The sequence below is a fragment of the Polyergus mexicanus genome, unplaced genomic scaffold, assembly GCF_030449975.1.
Source record: "Polyergus mexicanus isolate NDT 795.1 unplaced genomic scaffold, iyPolMexi1.0 SCAF_6, whole genome shotgun sequence".
NCBI classification, from domain to species: Eukaryota; Metazoa; Arthropoda; class Insecta; order Hymenoptera; family Formicidae; genus Polyergus; species Polyergus mexicanus.
Genome location: NW_027223326.1, coordinates 10,489,471 through 10,512,158, shown reverse-complemented (window position 1 = coordinate 10,512,158; position 22,688 = coordinate 10,489,471). Strand labels below are relative to the sequence as shown.

At 37.9% G+C, this 22,688-nt stretch overlaps 1 protein-coding gene across 11 annotated transcripts in view; it reads left to right on the top strand.

Moving 5' to 3' along the window:
- Positions 1-22,688, top strand: part of Heph (polypyrimidine tract-binding protein 1 heph) — a 356,236-nt gene that overhangs the window by 56,896 nt on the left and 276,652 nt on the right. The gene's annotated exons all lie outside the window — the stretch shown is intronic.

Sequence of the window (22,688 nt, the reverse complement as noted above, 5' to 3'; positions counted from 1 at the left end):
GATCGATAATTTAATCGGATCATCGTAGAAGAATCTATAAAACATTTAATATTGACGTAGTACTCTGTAATGGATAATACAAGGAATATTATCGCAAAACTTCTTTTATTAACTATTTTTGTCACACCGGTGGGAGTAAACTCTTTTTCTAGAACTGTCTGCGCTGTTCCTTTCCTCTTCCACCCGATCGTTTACTCGTCCAATATGTCTAATAATACCATGTCATGCTCCTCAAGCTTGTATCTTCAAAATTGAATGGCAAATCGTGCTCCAATTTTGTCAAAATATTCGTGTAATTTCTCTCTAGCATTCTTTCATGTTTTCTTTCATTTTTAAATATAGTTTTGACGGTAGAATTAAAAACGTGTCGTTGATGCATATTAGTTAGTATATAGGTTACTTGCAAATCATGCCAATTACAAGTATAAATATTTTGGCTTATGAATGGTAAATCTCATTTAAGTTGCGCATATGATTAGATAACATATCTAACAATATATACGTTAAGTTTTAATAAATTCTTAAACCTTCCAAAGTACTATCTTAAAGAAGCTATGTACAATAGTATGATGTTTTTTTTTTTAAGAATAGATTGCTACAGAAAATATATGAAGATCATCTAACTGTCTATCTATCGAAAATATGAAAATCGTTACTAGATTATTTATAGAATGAATAAAATCGATTTATAACAAAATCTTTATATCAGAACAGCACACATATATTGCGCTTATGTCATAATATATTAAAATAAATTATAGCGAATAATAATAAAGATAGTAAAATAATAAAAAATTTTTTTTTGATTCGCCCTGTACAATATCTGTACGTGGTATTGTAATATTTAAAACTCGAACCAATTAGCACATTTATCATCTACTGCTTGCATCTTATCGCGCATTATATGCATTGCTAACATAGTGATTATTTTAACATAAAATGCTATATATTACAATATTTTGCTTTAGAAAACGAATAAAAATGTAGAAATTCGTAAATAATTAAAAGCTCTGGCTTTAGCCCTATAATTTCTGATAATTTAAACCAATATTTTTGGCTGTTAAGAAAAAAGAGCAAACTAAAATGAAAAGTTTTTCTAAAACAATTTATATTGCCTGGGAAAATCTGCTTATGTACTTTCAAAAAAGTGCTAAAACGCAAAATGAAAAGCATTGAACAATTTTTTAAACAATTTACATTGTGTCCGAAAAAGCATATATACGTGATTTATGGTATAGATTATGTTGAATTGCGCAATAAATTTGTATAATGATTTGCTACTTTATAATTTAGCGATTTATCACATTAGAACATTTAACGGCGCAGTTAAATTGTCGCATCAGCTATTCGGTTGACTCGAGCTGCTAAATTGTTGACTTAATTCACCGTTATCTCTCGCGTCAGTGTGCACAAGATTGCGAAATTGTTAGTGCTCGAAGAAGCTAACTGATAAATATTTAAACTATTTAAATCGTCAAAGAACTATAGGACTCAGGCGAAATTATCAAATACGAAAAGCCAACAATTGCCGACTTGGTTTCGCAAAGAGATTATGTATTTCCGTCGTGATCGAAATATATAAAAAGCAACTGAAAAGTATACGTAACACATTATCCAGCTATTCTTTCGCGAGTTTATTCCTTGGAAAGCTAGAATGTGCATCTGTCTTTCTCTCGTAGGAAGTGATTGAATATATCGCTCACGCATCGCTGTGTCTTTATATCATTTATTCATTAGGAGGATCTCTATTAACCGTGACGTATTATTAAGCGCGGGTGTAATGCGGCTTTCGGCGGAGCTTAGCTACATACTGCGCATTATTATAGACGAGCAACTTAACCCGGGTTACTTACTCGTAACCATTCCATTATTCAACGCGTTGCATTTTAGCTCTCTCCGCAACGGCGCTACTTCGTAACGTCAACAATCGCGCAGACTTACTTGACGGGAACTCGAAATAATAACTATATATATATATATATATATATATATTGTATATATTGTGTATATATTTTGCACATTAATTATGTATATATTTTTGCACTAATTGTTGCAATCGCATAATGAAACAGTAATCTTTAAAAAATCTTAACTTATATAGTAATCTTTATAAAATCTATATATAAATCGTATATACAATATATAAAATATCGTAAAGTCTTAAATCTTTAAATCTTACTTTGATCAGTTTTTCCCGAACATTTTTTTACTCGAGATTAAACAAATTTTTGGGAATGAAGAAAATTAATTTTAAAAAAGATAGAAAAATGAAATTTGTTTTGCAAATTTTTGTTTCTTATAGATTTTTAAGAAACTATAAGTTGGATCGTTATTATTTTCTTCAATTTTGAAATTAACAAGCATATATATTTTTTTATGCTTCTGGTGTTAAAAATTGCGTCGCCGGTTTTTTTTTTTCTCAAAACCCCGCAGCATTGCACGTAGTACTTTGAGAAGCGATCGTTCTTTATTTAACTCAAGTCGAGCGACCGTCTAAGTCTCACTGCATCCCGTGGGTTTTCTTCTCGTTCTGGTGTTCGTCGACCGTCGTTGCTGCCGTCGCCGCCGCCGCCGCCGCCGCCGCGGCGGAGGATCCGCTTCCGTTAGTGCGCGCGGTGGAAGTCCTAACAATTTCCTGACAAGGGGTTTCCCCTGGGAGGTTCCGGTCCGTTTCCGCGCGGAATCTCTACGGCCACCTCGGCTCGTTACGCGTCGTTTGCCGAACCGTTTATCTCCTCGTCATTAGTTATGCCGCGTTACTTGGTCGCAATCCTTGCTTTTCTTCTCAAGTTTCGTTTCTTCTTCCTCTGTCTGATCTCGTATCCAATACGGAATAGTAATCATACGCGATAGTAATCATACACCGGAATGTCAATTATATGAAGCGCGGATTATAGGAAACAGTGACGCATTTGAATAACCGATTTTCTCAGACAATCAAATAATTACATTTCAACGATCATTTGCAACATTCGCTAGGGATATTTATTGTGAATATACATTTTTATATCTACGTTACAAGAACGGCGCACAGAACAGGACGCATATTGACTTTGAGGGAATCAAAATTAGTTATCGGAAAAACGATAAAGAAAGTGGAGATTATGATTCGAAACTTATTTTCGAGCAATTAAAGTTTCGCTTTTTGTGTCAATGGCGGGTTTCTAGTAACGCGAAGGGCCAAATAGATAAATAGAATGTCAATATGATTTAATATCAGCGGTCTCTGCGCCTACGCACGCACGTGGAAGCGCGTCGCGTTTGATTAAAGGCGAACGCTGCGTCGGGATTATACATTCGTCTATTTGTCGCGTCGTGGACTAATTGCAGTACGCGATGCAGCCATGCATCACATCGGAGCAAGAACCGTCCGGAAATAGCGCGGTTTGTGGGAGCTATAGCCGTGTGTTATACTTGATGATGTCGCCAAGGTTCGTCGGTTTTTCCAGATTGGAAAATTGTACACGTCCCGTATTGAATTTATGCTTGTTATTAATATCATCGGATGTACAGATGTCGATATAACTTCCTCTTTGTACATATGTATAGAATTACAATATAATTCTTTGTTATAAAAATCATAATCCTGTTTAATGTCACGCGATTAAAAAGCTAAATATTTTCAGTTTATTGTCATTCCCATTATTTACTTTCGCTCAAACGGCCCTATGTGAACTTTTGGTCAATACCGCGATTATTAAATAAAAGGAGATATGAATAGCTTTGATCAGAAATCCATAACAATAATGAGATATGAACCGAGTATTTTTTTTTCGCTCATCGCTCGTGCTTCGAGAGAGAGGCGAGACAATGGAAAAAGTATAGTTTTTACCTATAGACCACGGGCGATGAATCTCATGACGATACATTTGCGTAACGAGAAACGTGATTTCCAAGCACGAGTTGGCCAGAAATTTCTTTTTTTTCTCGCGGAATAATGTCGTCGATTGTATCGAGCGTTCGAGTCGCACTGCGATCGACATTCGTTCGTTTTACGCGACATATCGCGTACAATTACACCGGTAATGTCATATTTAATGTAAACGTCATTGTATTTGCATACGTATACGTAAACTCGCGCGATCGCGCGAGGAAATAGATCGCCAGCGATACGAAATTATATCGTCGCGATAAGTGTCGCGAAACGATTAATGAATTAACCGACGCGAATGGTTCGTCATCGTGAAATTATTAATTGCGATGTTATTTATGGCGGTACGCATGCTAGATTTTCGCTATGGCCGTTGTAATAATGCACCGTCTGTGTTTGCACGACGACAGTGCATTATTATGCACTCCGACTGAATATGTATATATCTTGTTATTTCTTTTACTGTCGCGGTTTTATATACCGTTATATATTCTTGTTTAATGCCGTCGTTGAAAAGTGCACGTTTCTGTAAAGGAATTACGAACAAAGGGAAAATGAGAGCGCTCGGTCAAATGAGAGCCGTACGTCTTGTTTTTCTTCCTTTTATTCCGCTCTAAAAGGAAATTCGGTTCAGAGCTGGCGTACAAATGTCCACAGATAAATACGAGACTATGATAAATACAGTAATTTTTATCTCGACATTTCGGCGAGTCCGCGAGTTAAAAGGGTCAAGAATGTTTCGTAATTTCAAGTTTCCTCTGTGTGATTTTAACTTTATGTCTGAATTGATGTGACTTTAAAGTTTTTATTATTTATCGAATATATACAATACATCGTATATACGTATATATAATTTTTTTCTCCGATTAAATAGCAAAAATTATTCTTTTATATTAAATTTTTTATTTTGATTTCTTTATCTTATAATTTGAATTTGTCATTATTCTATCAATAGCAGTAAGCTTGCCATGAAATATACATTAGAGGGATCTTTTTATATTTTTTAATATAATAATCCTCTTTGCGTATATGCGCGCTGCGAAAGAAATTTTGATGCTTTCGAAAAGGTAGCGGTCGTGTAAGATGTTTCAAGGACCAAGAGTGTTTTTATTCTCACGGGATTACTTTTGTCAAACGCCATAACCGCTTCCCATGGTTGCCCTCCCTCATGCCTGTCGGACGCATTAGAGCGTTCGAGGGCAAAATATCAGAGGCGCAAGGGTGAATAATACATGGGGACTTTGTCGAAGAAGAATAAGTTCCACAGCTTCTATTTGCGACACAATAAAGTATAAAGAGAGAGAGAGAGAGAGAGAGAGAGAGAGAGAGAGAGAAAGAGAAGAGAGTTCGAAACTATTCCAAATATATCCAAAGTACTCTAGGGAATTAAAAATTTTTTTGATAACGGTTAAAAATCGGTTTCTCCGCACAAGATGTGAAGAAAAATATATCGCGATGGAAATTTTATTATTCTTGAAATAATATATTATATATTCTGTATTGTATCACGATATATGAGATTTGAAAGACATGTTCGAAGCGTAAAAGGTCGCTGCTGTTATCGTTGATGTAATGTCGGTGTTGCTGTCGACCAAGGTGGTGCCGAAGAAATGGTAACCGCGATTATCCTTTAGGAACGTGAAAAAGTGTCGTTGAATGAGAAAAGCAAGGTTCTTACGGCATCGTCTTTCCAGTCACGCTCTCGAAATTCCCTCTAATTCGGCGAGTCTACTGGAGAAAGCTGAGAGACGGCACTTGGTCGCGCGAAAGTGAAATATGCACGTTAGACGTAGCCACCAGCTTTCGGCTTGTACGTCGCAAGCCGAACGCATAGACATTGCGTACGCGACAGAAAGCACTGCGACCCGGTGATGCATTGCCTCGGGAGATTAATGCATCGCGCCGTACAGTTTGTTAGGGTGAATAACGACCGGCTGCAATAATAATATCGCCATTAACCTGTTCGCGAAAGTCTCGTGATTCCTCGAGCAGAGCGCGTGCACTGCGAAAGCGAACTGATCGTTCGAAGAAGATAACTAATAGAGATGAGACTAATTCGAGGTATCGATATCATCGAGGCGTGTTCTTCCGGAATATCGTCTCCCGGGAGTCTCCGTAGAGCTGGTTATTTTTACTTGTTTTGACGTTTGGGTCAATGGAAATCTTGCCGACTCTCTCGAAAGTGTTTCGCGAGGAAAAATAATAATCCGGAAAGAAAAACGGAGCATAATCTTAGTATTGCGATATAATACCAGACGTAATGATCTTCTGAAGAGTTTCTCTTGTTGCATGTAGCGCGCGAACTCGTGGATGAGAATTAATTTCAAAGGTCAAAAGTGCACGTCAGTCTATTCGTGCAATGAGCGTCGAGTATAGAAACAGCATGATTTATTTAACACGCTCGCCGCGTTCCGGTCTAATGTCGCGTTACCGTTTTAGATAAGCCATCTTTTTCTGCATCTTATGTATATCCGTATTTATAGGAAGCAAATTCCTTCTATATATAGCAATAGATTTCTTGTATGAAAAGCAAGTTATAAAATATAAGTTTATTTATATTACAATAATATAACGGTATTTATTACAAACTTATTATTTATTACAAAAATAACAATAATTTTTTTATTACAAATCGTTTTTCTTGCTGCGTTGCATAAATTTATCAGCGATCGAGGGCCGCGTGAATCTGTCGCGGAATAAAGATGATTCGAATAAGACTTTGCGAAAGGAGTTATTATAAGTTAGGCGCGAATCTGCCATTTTTAATGCTTCTTAAAGAGTTATTATCATTTTTCGGTACTCGCGATTTTTGTTTAATATTTCAACGCGCCCAAGAACGCTCGCAACACATCTCTACCTTGTAACGCGCCGTTTATAACGCTGTTTATTGCAATCCACCGGCACGAAAATTATAATACACCTGACGTAAAATGTGTGTGTATATGTGTTTGAAAGAGAGAGAGAGATATATATATAGTCAATGCAATTACTTGGGCACCTTAATGACACTTAATGTACTCTCGCAGTGATCTCTTGCATCCGGACGCGATGAAGAAGTGAGAGAGAGAGAGAGAGCGTGCCACACGGGGGTTGCTTTATTTGCTCCGCGATTTCTCCCGGCCATTGCTCGACCACTGGAGTACAGTAACGCGCTAATGAAATATTTACCATTCTATTACTACGTACCGCGAAAATTCGCTTCTCGCAGCCTTTATCGCCATCTCCCCTCGTTCTCGTTCGCCTTTGAAGGTGAATCGCGCCTCACGGGCGAGAAGCGATATGGACTTTCGAATCACCGTATTACGGATTATACAAATTATTAGCAAGCCCGTTGAGTTGATCTGAATTTAAACCAAGTTTCTTGCGTATTATACGCTTGGCTTGGGATCTTAAATATAATAGCGAGCACATTTCGAAAGCGGACATTGAAAGTAATTACTTATATATTTTTATTTTAATGAGATATTATTCGTAGACTTATTTTCCGCGACAGGAGAATGATAGAGATAAAAATATATAGGAAATATTTATTTGAAATGCTCGATTATTAAAATTAAAATTATTATTTAAAATAATATAGTTTTAAAGAAAATATAAGAGAAAGAGGGAAATTATTATTTATACAGTAAAATTATTATTTTTTTTTTTTTTTACACATTCCTTGTTTTCCGCGTATGTAAATATATTATTATTATCGACACAAGATACAGAAATTATCTTTACAATTTCTTTCCAACATTTCAAACGGTTTGCTGAATGCGTAAAATACGTAGGCGCAGGGAAGCTAATGAAATTTCGCGTTGCTTCGAAGTTACTCCCCGCCGGACTGTCTGCTTAAAACTGTTCGAAATTCCTTAACTACCGGCCAGAATTTCAAAGTTATACAGACGATTCCCTGTCTTCTCTTCGAGGCGAATAAATATTTAATATCGAATGCGATTGCGTGTATTCTCGCGTGATAGAAATAAATATTTTTCCTAAAATATACATATATGAATCTCTTGGTACGCACGCACGTCTCTGTCACGATATTCACGTACGGGAGTGCTTTTCTTGTTGCACTCAAAGGCCGGACTCATCTCTCAGACATTGACGTGTATCGGTAAAGGCGAAAAAAAAGAATCGCATTTTCGCCACGACGCACTTTTCATCAGTTTTCATCGGGTACTGACGTATTGACGAACAACGGTCAACGGATAAAGCCGAATATCGGCGCAGGCGGAGGCTGGGCAAGATTAATCTACACAATCCACCGGACATGCATTATCGGAGCGTCCGCGAAATTCAGCAGCGGCGAGAACTCCGCTTTTGCGGCGATACGGCCCAATCGAACGCCGATCTCGTATATTATTAGACGAAATGTCGACAGTTACGTCGATACGCCACGTAAGATCCGCCGGAAACCTCGCGCACGATTGGTCACTCTTTGGAAGCAAGTTATGACGTCGCGATCGCAAGTTTGCAGTTGTACACGCGCGAATAATGTTAAAAGAAACAAAACAAAAAAAAAAGAGAGAAAAATTGCCATAGACCGTGATTTTTTTCATATTCTGTTTGATTAACTTATAAAGAGATACTTAAATTTAAAATTTAAAAAAATTGGATGTTCCTCTAACTCTATCTTTATTTTTATATTATTTATATCTTATCGTTTACGTAGCTTGTCGATTCACATTTATCGTTAACAATTTTTATATATTGTTGCAAACAATAGAGATGAACAAAATATAATATTTGAAATACAAAATAAAAATAAAAATATTATTTTTATTCTCTGTTGGATTATAAATTGCTAATATAGGATAATAGTTTATTTGCAGAAATATATCAGAATTTATAACGCATCAATCGCCAATTTATATTATTTTTTAAGAGTGGATAACGATGCTCCATTTTATCAATAAAAATAAAATTGAAAATAAAATCACGCTATTTGTTGGAGTTTATAGAAAAAAATCATCTTATCTCTTTCGTATGGAATATACGTATATATTTTGAGTTATAACTCTTATGCAGCGAGCCGTCGATATATCGACGCGTGCATGCATGTCTCGTTGCGCGTCAATCGCGAGGCTCAATTTTTTTGCACGCTGCGAAATCCGGCGTTTAGCGACGGTCCATCAGAAATGGACGGATTCGAACCGGCGCTGCTTTCCATCTTTGTCGGCTGACGCGCGCGCGACGGATGCATCCGCGTCAATTCGACGATATCGGCCGTAAAAGCGCGCTGATATCCAGTGGCGCGAAAGCAAAACATGCACGAGCACGCCTTGGGCTATAACGCGCTTTTCAATGCTGCGCTTTTGTAAACTATAAATAAATTCGCGGTGGCAATTTTTTCTTCATATTTTTTTTTGGAAATTCAAATATCGCAAAAACAGCGACACGTGTAGCGAAATGAAAGAGTTGTATAATTCTGCTTAGAAATGCGATGAGAAAATGAATAATTAATTGGACCTATTATTTTTTTTATTCTGCTCTCTATAATATATATATATATATTGTTAGATTATATGTATATTATGTCCAATAAAAATCTTGCAAAAATGCGTATAAACGCGCGTGTAATTCTGCCGCATGATTGATGGTACGATTTCGAAACCGCGTCTCAGGTGGCAATCGATACATCCGCTGTTCTCTATTTACTTGTTGTGCATGTTATGTGGCATTATTATCGCGATCCCGAAAAAGACTGTTATAAATCGAATACGTTGGACATGGCAGCACGATAGCTATATCGGAGATAGGAAAAAAATAGCGATCGTTTAGACGTAACGAGCTACGCGTGCAATCGTGACTCGAGCCACGAGCGAAAGCTATCGTTAATGCTGGAATTCCCGAAATCTCGATAACGCGATGCAAGATAAAAAAATCGTGGGATCTCGTCGATAGTATTTTCTATCACATATATCGTTTGAATAACGTTCGTCGTTAAGTTCAGAGGAGAAATAAATGGGTATTTTATACGCAAATAAATACAGCGAGAAAGAGAGAAAGAGAGAGAGAGAGAGAGAGAGAGAGAGAGAGAGAGAGAGAGAGAGATGTATATCGATAAAATTTATCATTATAGTTATTCGTTTAATGTGATTTTTTATGGAGATGCCTTACAAAATATCTTTTTTTTCATTTTTTTCTTACATATAAAATCATATCTAAACGTGAATAAAATAGTATTTGAAATGAACAATGGGAGTATACACGCGTAAACAATTTTTTTTATTAGATTATAAATGATTAATGTTAATGATTAATTTGATTGCGCGTTAATTAAAATCCTGTTTGAAATATCTAATCGAGTTTACGAATCAAAAATAAATATATATTTTTCTCATCGAAAATTAAAGCAATCAATTGCTTTATTTTTTTCTTTCTCAAATATGATATAAATAATGAAATATTTTAATACACTATAATATTTTATATATATATATATATATATATATATATATATATATATATATATAGCATTTTTTAAATAATTTAATAGTTGTATTTTAAATAAATATCTACTATATATCCGTTATTTTCATGAGAAATAAAAACTGATATATATATGATACGTTATTTAAACGTAACGCTACTTTTTTTTATAATTTGCGTATAAAATCTGACTATCACTGATCCACGTGTCGTAATTTCTTTGCGTGATACTTGATGTGGAGCAACGTTTTCGTTGAGCGTCTTCTTTTCATCGATTAACATATTAGCTCGGACTTTGGATTTTCTGTTACGGTAATGCAATTTTCTTCTTCTTGTGCGGTACCCGTGCTGAGCGTTCGCGATCCCTCTACATTTATTTACGATATGCGTTTTTTTTGATAGTGTTCCGCAATCATACGGGATCTACAATTTTAGGCCGGTTTCGTACGGCCTATAATTTAAGAGGTTCTAGTAGATAAAATACGATAGTTTGCCATTGTCCTCCGAGAGACAGTGATCGAATGTATTCGACATTACTGGCTGGATGTAGTTTTAATTTACGCAAATGACGCGGATGCGCTTTCGAGTAAGTCACAGACGTATACATAATTAGAACAAGTCGCAAAATGGACGTTCACTGGATTTTACATTCCACGCCCGTGTAAATAGCGATGTGAGTCACGCGTCACCTTTGTGTAACGCCATTGTTGCACGACGGTGCGATCAAATATGCACGCCTGCATGCATGCAATCGCGTATATACAAGCGCTTACCGTGTTATCTTCTGCGGGGGTCACGTTCGCCATTTCTCTCTCTCCCCCCCCCCCCGTTCCTCATCTCGATCCCGCTCCTTCTCTCGCGCCCCAAACTCCCAGGTTGATTCACTTCGCGCGAATAACTCCGAGTACCAGTCCCTTTTTTTTTTCGAAAACGGAACTCGTCAACGTTCTCTATGTGCGCGTTCTTTACAAAGAAGATTCTTCACCGAGTAAAAAAAAGTCGTTTCCGTTTCCTGCTTCCATCTGCGAAACAGGTATGCTCGTACGAATATGATTCTTGCGCGGTCAAAACTAAAACAAGAAAGAATAATTGTATATATTGCAAGGCAATAAGGTCTTTTAAATTGCGCCTGATTGCATAATCGAATCAAATTCTTATCAATGGAAGAAAAGGAAAATTTTTTTTATATTAATCGAAGAACTGTGTTGCAAATTGAGACAGAGTAAAGAATAAATCAAAACCTTTTTTTTTACACGATAATATCTGTCTAATAACATTTCTTTTATTGCGTCAAGTTTTAATAAATTATGTAAATTATATTGTTTTTATTGTATACGTCACGTTATTACACATTCAACGAGTTATTATTATTTAATTTTTTTTATATTTTCCCATTATAGTTTGGAAGGAGGTGAGTCGGACATAATTTGAATTTATCCTAGACGATCCTTTCCTTTCCGATGCCATCCTGACCGATTGATCCCCGGATCGTTGTCGCGGGCGGGGGCGAATAAATTATCGGGGCGACACATGAATACTCGACGACTCGGTTGAGTCGCGCGAAATCCTCATGCATAATTTTCCGCCATCCTATTCGGACGAGCGTTTACACGTACGGACGTGAGAGAAGAGAGAAGAGAGAAGAGAGAGAGAGAGAGAGAGAGAGAAACTGCGCACGCATATACGATATATTCGCGTGTTGGCTGAAAACGCGCGTTGTGACCCCCCGCGCATGCATCCGCGTGCGTCATTCAATGCAAATTTTCCGGCGCAAAACCCAGTCAGCCGCGGCCACCCTGTATGCAAACCTGGCCCCCTTCACGTCGTACCGACGACGACCATTCACCATATATAGAATGCCGTAGATGCTGCTATTGCTATTGCTGCTGCCGCGGGCAGCGCGATCGATCTTCTGTACGATTATGCCGTCGAGAAGCGTATTTGCGCAGAGACAAAAGCATGCCGGATGTCAAAATTTCGAGTATCAGGATTGAAAGTTATTGAGAGAGAATTTTTTTTTGCCTCACTTTTGACTTTGAAAATTTCAGTTCTCTTGGAAAGATTCAATTCCTCGTTGTATTAGCATTTTATTTTGAATCTGATAAATTTTATTTCGAACAGCTGATCGTGCACTTTAATTATTTTTAATCTCTAGAAGAACGCTTGATGTTGTATCTTTTGCGATGATGAAAAGACAATTTCGTTTTTCTTTTCACGAGTTTTAAACGATCGTTTCCTACTTGTTTTATTGTCGAAAAAATTCCATTGTAATTACAGCGGATGTTCGAAAAGTGGAATCGCGTAATCGAGCGTCGTCGGAAGTGACGATAGGACCTCTGGCCTCGCGCATTGCCGCGTGTCATGCTCGATGCCGCATTAGAAACTGATTAACCGATCGTGCATTATTAAAGTGTTCTCGATCTTCATTACGCCGAGTATTGACGAATAGAGGAACACATTTCCGGTGGACGTCCCACCTGAGATCAAAGTTAATACAGGCTGCCATGGTAACGCCTGCTTCCGTGTATCGTGAATTATTAGGGGCTATCAATAAAATCTTCATCATACCGAGTACGTGATTATCCGCAGTCACGTTTCCGGCGGAATGTCATATGCGCGCTGTTTTGTGTCATTCGTACGTTATTACGATGCGCGAATAATAAATTGACGCTATCGGGAAAATACGTTAAATTAATTGCCAACCATCGATTTTAGAGAATTTCGTCAATTGTATTATGCGTCGTGATAACGATCGATCATATCGCGCAAATGTTAAAAAAGAGACAAATAAATAAAATAAAAACCTACTTTACGTGCTTAATATGACTTGCTAAGACAATCTCTTTTTAAAAACAGCGTTTTCTATTGCATGCATATCAATAAATAGTTTATATATAACAATAATTTGCGGATAAAATCAAGCTAATAATATAGAGATGCTTGTAAATTATGATAACGGAAAAAAATATTTTTGTCTTTCGCAATAAAGCTCATGGTTTCGTCCAATTTCTCCCATTTATCCAATCATCCTCGAGAACGTCATCGACGGTCACCGTCATGTGTCCCCGTCTTTCTCCGTTCCCGCACTTGTGTAGCATGGCACTCGCGAGTGCTCGCATGTCAAATCGCGCGTACGTATCGTGGGATACGAGCGACCATCGCCGTCCATCGACCAATATTGTCATGTGGGTAATGAACAGTCGTGCGTTGAATAAACATGGCCGGCCTCCAGCGCCCCCCCCCCGCCCCTCCCCACCCCCCTCGACGATCGTATTTGAAACTGCGCGCACGCACATGCAAATGATGACATTTGTTCCGCAGGTCATTCGCCACAGCTTCTCTTTTTCTTCGGATTTTTCGGGCCAGTTTTCGCTTTCGCGGATGTCAAGCACGAGCTAGCTAGCTATTGTCTGATCTGGCGCAACATTTTTTTTTTTTTTTTAAATCGTCGTCGCGACACTAACGTGACTCTTAGAGGCGCTAAAGTTTATTCTATTCCTTCTTATCATTAATTGCACATGCATATCACTTTATGCTCTTATAGATATACAAATTACACATGTAACCAGAATATGTATCAAGTAGAAATTAACGTATGAGTGTCACGTTAAAAATCCATATATATTAATTGATCTTAAAATATATACAAATTAAAGAATTTTAAATTAATTTTATTTTTATTTTTTGAACTCGCCGTCCTTAAGATTATCACATTTTTTTTTTTTATTTCGATCTATGCTGAGATATTTATACGTTGCGAAGAAATTATGAATTGTCAAATAAATTTTCCATTTGTTATTATTTCACACGGTTTGTGGACTTTACGTGATATATATTCTTGTTCGCCATTTAGGAGTTGGCATTTATTACGTAAAAAGGAAACCGAGAAGCGTCTTTCGGGCGCCGATCGGAGAAAACTCGGAGCGGAACTCTATTGATAGAGAGCCAAACGAAGCTTCCTAGGCGTTTCGCCAACGCATTCTGCAAGCATTGGCTCGTAATGCCGTATGCGACATTTATGAAGCCGTATACATTGGTATTATAGTGGTCTGCCCCGACATGTGTAGATTAGACATTTTATGAAACTACGTCGTCGTTCCGGTACGCGACTGTTTCGAATGTCGATTATTTTAACAGATCCAACGATCCAAGACCAGATGGATTTACCCCGAATTACGGTAGAGCTTGAATATTCCGCATTCCTATGTTCTAATAAATAAATCGGCGATCGTAAAACTCTTCACGCACCGTTGCGCTTTAATTATTATTAGGTGAATCGTGATATGTTGATAGAACACTTATATGAATATTTTATAATCTTACGGACACATATTTTCTCGCGACAGTTTTAAATTTATTTATTTCAGCGATAATCGTACAAAGTGTAACTATTTCAATTGCAATATTTATTGATCATATTTTGCTGCAAAGAAAACATTATAATTATGTGGAAATAAAATAGATGGAATTTTATCTGTACCATTATAATTAATGATAGATATATTTAAAAAATGCAAACTATTGAAAATAATTCTTTAAATAGTATTGTTTGGACTCTGTGCGAATATGTATATCGTAGCACCGCGTGAGATAACTTACAAACAAGAAGATGAAGAGAATTGAAAAATTGACGGCATCGGCGAAGGTCCGTAGGACCGTGTGAAATTCAATAAACGAATCCATTCAACGCTTATCTCGCGTAAACTTGTAGACGCACCAAGCCGCACAATACGGTCCCCTGTTTCTACGGGGGCGCATAGATGCTGTTGAGTGCGGCCGTAGTAGTCCATATGAAGTACACGTATGTGTGTTCGAAGCTGCTTCCTCTATTCATTCGTAGAAGCGACGGAATGTTCGTTTCGCGATACCGAAGGTAGGGTTCTCAACCTGCGAGAAAGGCGAGAATTATAACGTTAACGGCGAATAAACAGAATTGGAAGATTAATTGAATTTCGAATTGATTATCAATTCGTTCATATCGTTAAGGAAATATCGTTTGAGAAAATATCTCGAAAAAATTAAATGTAATTTTATTAATATCGATTGTATGTAATAATGAAATCTTGGAATGAAGGATGATACGTATATTGAGAGAATTCTGATCCGTTTATTATCCCTGTAAAGGCAATTAAATATATTATAACAAATTGTATTAAATGCAATCGGAGTTACATGCCAAATGACCATCCCTGCATGCGTTCGTATAGCGTCCGTAGCTTCCGAGAGCGCGGATGTGGAAGTGCGTGCCAGGGCGATTCGCCGCGATACGCACTATTATCGTTAATGTATGCGGCTCGCGTGTACGCGAACTTACACCGACACGAAGTCGGTTATCAATCATCGTTGAAGGAGGGAATACGTGCCAACAATGCCGAACAACAATGGGTATTCCGTGGGTCTGAACTGCGTACAATATCGACGTTACTCGCTTTCGTCGGTTTCCCTCGTATTCATGGCGCAATGTTTTCGAATGTTGCGGTGGTGCATAAGTTTTTTTTTCCTCGCGGCTGTGCTATGTCACTATTCACAAACCTATTGGAAATTACGTTTGTATTTTTTTTTTCTCCCTTTTCTCTTTTCTCTCCGCGCTTTTTATCCCTTTACGCGCGCGCGCTCTCTTTCTCTCTCTCGTTATTTTTTTGTTTCTTCCCTTATCGCGTTATAAAATTTGTTCAAACGCGAATGGCGAACGAAACAGGAAAGATAAATTTTTTGCGCTCGAGACTGGAGAATTTAATTTGCTTTTGCGATCTCGGTGAGATCGGCGTAGAAAAAACAATTGTTTGTGGTGCGCCCTCGTTCATATAATTTCTGCGATCCAAACAAATTCTTTGAAATCAATTACTCTTAGATCTTTGCGTATTTTTTTTCGCGTTTATTGCAGGACGAATTAAGACGTTAGGAGAGGGGGGAAAAAGGGGAGAAGAAAATTGTTCGAGGAAGTGTTTGGAGCAATTGCGTGGTCCCGATACACAAATTCGATAAGATTCGCAAATGCGCCTTTTACAAGAGCACGCGTTCGAAAAGAGCATGCGATACGTTCGCGTAATCGATATTACCATCTACCGCGATTCGCCATTAATGTAATTACGGGCCTTCATCGTAAAGCCAGGCAGACCCCCACGTTGATCAAATTTCCAATATTCGAAACATTATACCTTCCGATCGGATTATCGTGTCGCGTAGATTTGGAATTACGAATTGTTTTGATAACGAATAGATTCGCCCTGCAAGTATCCATATTGGAAATATACATCATTGTTGGTTAAGCTGTTTGAAGAATCGCGCTTTATTCGCAATCGCATCTAAGGGAATCTACTTTTACACGCGTGCAAAACTGCTATTGTGAATTGAAATTTTATTTATCGGGGATATAAAAATTTTTAAATTCGTCTTTTACCCGCGTCATTATAGAATAAGAGAAAAATGTATAGAATTTTGCGTATCGACAAAATTTTCAATTAATTCTATTCGGAAGCGTCTTTTTTATTTTTTTTTATTTTGAAAAACATTTCGATTCTATCACGGCGGAACGTTATTGTAAAGATTTATTTTGCAATAAGTTCCCTTGCGTGTACATTTGAATCTTCATCGAACGAGTCTTTTCCGGTACCGCAAAACCGCCGTTTCCCGTTTCCATGCAACGCTGCAACTTTAATAGTGTAATAATTTTGCAACTGTCACACAAAGAGAGGAAAAGATTTATTTGCAAATCTTATCGCATCCTTTATAGAAGCAACGTAATTTGTCATCCGTTTCCATGTGGAATTAAATTTTCAATATTCATCTTGTGCACGATGAAAATCTAAAAGTCATCATGTCTGAGAAACGATGGCGTGCGTGAATGGGATGACTGAATCCTATAATCTTGAATCTAGATTTGCTCGCATTCGCGGAATAAGGGAGTAACCGCTGGGCATGAGGAATCGGCTTCGTTAAATTCGCGTCGGCGGGCGAAGGGCGGAACGATTGTTCTTCGTCCGCTTTCGCCGCACTGTCCGCCCTTCCCGTGCCATTAATTAATACGGACGAATTAATAGCGGTAACGTAACCGCATCTACCGCACGCGCATTTAAAAGCACGCACGAAACGGCGAGTTTCGCGCTTTTTCCCGCCACGGGAGATTTAGCTGCGAAGAGATGCGGAAGGAAAGAGAATAGATTGCGAGTCACGCATACGGCGATGCTCCTTTTCGTGAACGCATATGATGCGTCCGATCGATATAGAAAAATAACTAGTAGGGATTCTATCTTATTGATTCGCTTAAAAGCACGGGGACTCGACGACGCGCCTCGTACCCTGTATTTACGCGCTACCCCATATTTTTAGATCGTTGTTCACCACTTACATCCGTTTATTTTTCTTTTAACGCGTCGTTTCGTCGAGGGGAGAGAAAAAACCGAAGCGTGCGACGACTTTAAGGTCACGCGACATTATCATATGCGTGTCCCGTGTATCAGACAGAGTGGTGCGGTCGACTTGAAAGGTCGATACGACAACAACATTGACAGTTTTACGTTTTATCGACACAAATTGCATCGTCATTATCCGTAATGTTATTGTACATTTGCGACGGACTTAACAACTTGTGAGTGCACTTTTATATTCCGCGCCGTGTAAAAATTTCACATAAAGCATTTCGTTTCTATCATGTCCTTATCATTAATTTTAATTTTCATTAAGAAAGATATCGATTTTAATCGAGATGAATATTAATTGTTTAAAAAAAAATACACAATGAAATATATTCTGCATATTTTCTTTTATCCTTGTTATGTTTGATTACATTTGGTTTAATGATCTCGTTACTAAAGACGTTTATAGATACGTCTGTAGACGCGAGATATCTGAGGGAAGCCGAGTTTCTTTCAACCGATAGAGCGTGGTATATCGTCAAAGTTTTAACGAAGGGTATCTAATTCCGCCATCTGTGCGGGACAAAAATTAAAACTTGCACCTGAAACATCAGAGGGTGGCTATATAATCGAATTGTCGTAAAAAGTTTCAGCTTTCGCGCGCAACTAGATTTATTTCGCGGAATATCCGCGACTAAGGGAGCGTCGATGATTCAATTTAATATCCGATATCCAATTTAAATCGTAACGTACATACGGATTAAAGCGAACATATTGCATGCGAAAAATTGCGTTCTCTCTGTGCCCATCGGCGGGAACATTGTGATTATTTACGAAAGAAAAAAGGAGAAAGAATGCAAAAAGCTTGTTATCATTTCCCGCGAGAGATTAATTCGCGCCGTAAATGATACGCGTCGCGCTTTTTACAAATATAATCCGGGAACTTTGTACTCTTCTCTTTTCTCTGGACGAACTTTGCGTCCGTCATGGCTTTCAAAAGTCACTATGGGGATAACATTTTCCTTTTTTTCATCGATTTTTGTCGACACGATGCTTTCCTTGCCGCGAAAATTTTCAAAAAGAAACGAGTTTTAGTCTCCTCAGCTGTAAACCTTGAGATTTGAGCCGTTTGCCCGCTACAGCTTGACTAGTTGTTTATGCGTATGGGTCAAAACGTCAAAATATACGGAACGTTCCTCCTTGTAGGCGCTATTTGAACGGCGCGAAGTTTTGGCGAAATCGTTACGTCGGTAAGTCAAACAGTGACCGAGGACGAAGCTGTATCGTCGTCGTAGTTTGGGCAGAGTTGGCGACGGGCCCGGCCTTACATTTTCGCTGATAGAGATAGAGATATGCAGGCGGAGGAAGAGACAAAGTGGGTATACCAGACGGTGAGTAGTGTATGTATCACGCGAGGAAGAGAGAAAGAAACGAAAGGCGAACTGGAGTGAGGGATTCCAAGTCGGATACTAGAACCACGCTCTCGATGAGAGACTCTGACGTAGCGGTTAATTAACTCGCTATACCGCGGCAGGCTGCGCGCAGATTGACTTGTCTGTGGCAATTAACGCTTCCGTAGTTTCTGCAAAAATAGCTTCTCACAAACGCGCGATTTACGATAACTCGTCCGCTGCACCAACTGTGCCGTGCGACTACTCGGCGGTAGTCATCGCTGCACTAGAATGTTAGTGAACGTGAAATTTCGAAATTATTTAAAGCAAATTTGGAATGTCGCTGGCGAGAGAACTGAAGAAATACCAGTCGATTAATATAAATTGGGGCTGATGTCTGGTCGACAGAATTTGAAATAGCTGAAGTGGTGCCAACCCGTCTTTTTCCTTGAACACCGTCACCGACAGTGTCAGATTGTCATTATCTTTCATCGTGAATTACTCTTTTATTAAGACGGTAACGCGTATTCGTCAAGATTGCAATTGATATCGCAGACAAAACACCAGTCAGTTTCAGGAATAGCAGTTAATAATATCGAAGGAAGAACGACGCGTATCAAATATTGAATTTCACGTGTATTAATTAGCAATTAAATCCATACATACGCAGATAAAGAATAAAATTAATTAAATAACGAATTACTACGTAATTTATCGAATTTTATATACTTTCTCGTCTTTTCGATTTTTGACGATATTTATCTACAAGTGTTTCATTATTTCGGACTAATGTGATGTCCGTAAAAACGATGGACGAGACAACATACAAAAAGAGCAGAGTGTAAACGAGAGGTCAGACAAGCGGGTCGATTATCGGGTGACGGACAGCAGATGATACGTGATGTGGAGAAGCGAGACGCGAGAAAGACTGAGAAGGAAAGCGAACTAACGAAAGTGCCGATAATTACGGCAATGTCGTTTTTATGGCTTTGAGAGCCCGGGAAAATATCTGAAATATATTATATTAATTAATAAAAAATTAATAGACTTTAATTTTATCGTATGTTGAAGAGGATCATTTCTGAATAACATGTATTTGGAATTAGCTAAGCTTTCTTACAGTTTTTAAGACAAACATACAAACGATAACTTAGTACTTTTAATTAATATAAAATAATTGAAGAGATGCAAAACAATAAATAAATTTTAATTTGAAAGGTAAAGACTCTCTCTTTTATCAATAACGCGTTAAATGAAGCGTTCTAAATAGTAAACATAGCAACAAAAAAATGTAAACATTTCTTGCTTCTTATTATTTTTGTGTATAATGTATGTATATGTATATGCTACGAAAGAATAAAATTCCGAATAGTTCTAATTCTCGCTCTTAGATGTAACTATTCACGTTTAACTTAAAAAATCTCAGGGATAAAAAAGGAAAAGCGCAGCCTGATTCCAAGCGCGTTGTTATTCAAGAACAAATTCTTTCCAACATTTGTCAAAATCAAGAAGATGCGTGCTGCGTAAGTTTTTGTAAACAATTACCAAATAATCATATATAATAAATAGTGATTTTGTTTAAAAACGATTAAATATTATTTAATTTATTATAAAAAATTTTTATTTTCCTTATAAGCGGCTGACAAACATAGGAATATTGAAATTATTAATCGAGATAACAGTTTCAAAAAAATTAATATCGTATAAAACAGAAATAAAACAATTTTCTATTGTTCATGGTGCGATAAGTTTTTTCAAAAATTAACGACTTCAAGGCACCGCTTTGATCCTATTAAAATACAGCATTGCAATGCGACGATTCGAATCTCCAGTGCCGACAGTCCGCGTTCTTGGCGAGCGCGGGAGCGTCATTACTTAATTTAGATTAATTTCAGTTCTCTTGCTTCTGCGTTCGTTGCTCGCTCAACTCAAGCAACGTGAACGTTTCTCGAAAAATTTACGAGACGATCGGCGACGTGCAGTGAGAGTATCATGACGTTTTATTGAGCGTTTTATTGAACGTCATCGCGAAGATTTTTCTAATGGCATTGTTTCAGGCATATTACAGGATGTAATGTTGTTGATGTAATCGACTGATAAGTATCGATTTAAAAGCCTTGAAATTTAATATGCACGCACATCCATTTTCATACATGGCGTATAAAGCATCCATATTTCATCGGCTATAAATATCGCCGCGGACACTGCCGTCCGCAGTGATGACGCTTTAACGCGGCAAAATAAAAATACATTCGTAGAGGAAACGAGAGTCTGAAAAAAAAAAAAATCGCCGAATGCTAAAACCCTATCGAAAGAGACACGTGTGGATAGAATAATACTTTCTAACGTAAAAAGTGCGCGCAATTTCGTATAACACTGCAATTATATCCGTCATAATTTCGTCGTTATTGCGCGGTATAACGGAATATTACTTATGTGATATAACGGAATATATTACTTATGATAGACGTTATGGCAAAATACAATCCGTTCCAAGAGTTTAGTAGAAATAAACCTGTCCCTCTCTCTCTCTCTCTCTCTCTCTCTCTCTCTCTCTCTCTCTCAAATGACGGGCAGGAAAAGGGAGATGACGATGAAACAGGCAAGGGTTATACACGCTATCTTATTCCACTACACGACATACCGGTTAGGATAAGTCTCAGGTTCACGGTTACCTGATCACGATAATCGATAGCGCAGCGTCCAGTCGAGTCGCTTAATCGTTAGCGTTTCGCTTCGATTACCTTCTTCGAAGCGAGTATGCGAGTAAATCGATTTCATTGCATTTCAGATTTACTTTCGTTGGAGATAAGCGTACCTTTTTCCTTTAGGAATAAATTAATTCAAACTGTGTCTAAAAACTGTGTATAACAAATTCTTTAATAAAATAAAAATCTAAACTAAAGATCTGCACTAAATCTATACATCTATAGTAAAAAGATATTTTATCGTGTTAAAAATTTGTTTATATTGAATTGAAAAGTTAAGTTGTGTTTTTTTTTTTTTCAGATATATCTATGAAATGAAATCTATTTATTCAATAATTAACACGTATGGTGTCGCAATAAAATATTTATATCATCGTGCTCGTAATAGGTAATGAAGGCTCTGCGCGAACATTTCACGATCTCGCCAAACAGCTGATTGATTTACAGCGATCCACTTAAGGTAGATTTTTTTTTTCCGGAGGCCGGGCGTCAAGTTTAATCGTCGATTCGAGCAAGCGTTTCTAGCTGTTCATCCGGGTGATGAACGACGCTACTCTTGCCAAGCGGCCAAGCGTCGCTACATTAAGTTATTCGCGCGATCGTAGGTTCTCGCTCTCGTCAAGTTTCGAGATTCCGCTTTAACGATCTATAACGCTTTGTACACTTTACGATGTTATAGGATTAGTCGATACTATAAATTCCGAATTCTTTTTAATGTCGGAAGTTAAACGGCGAGCCCTATTCGGGGAGGTCACCGGGGGAACATGGACCAACTTGCCGCGGACCATAAGTCTTTGTCGTGGCTTTACGGCGGCGCGAAAAGGCTTCTTGGTCAAACGGCGGTCGCGATAAATCTTAATTCGCACGTTGAAACGCGACGTTTAAGGTTTCACGCCGAGGTGAGATATGGCTCGCTCGCTGTCTCTCCGTTTTGCGCCGCGAA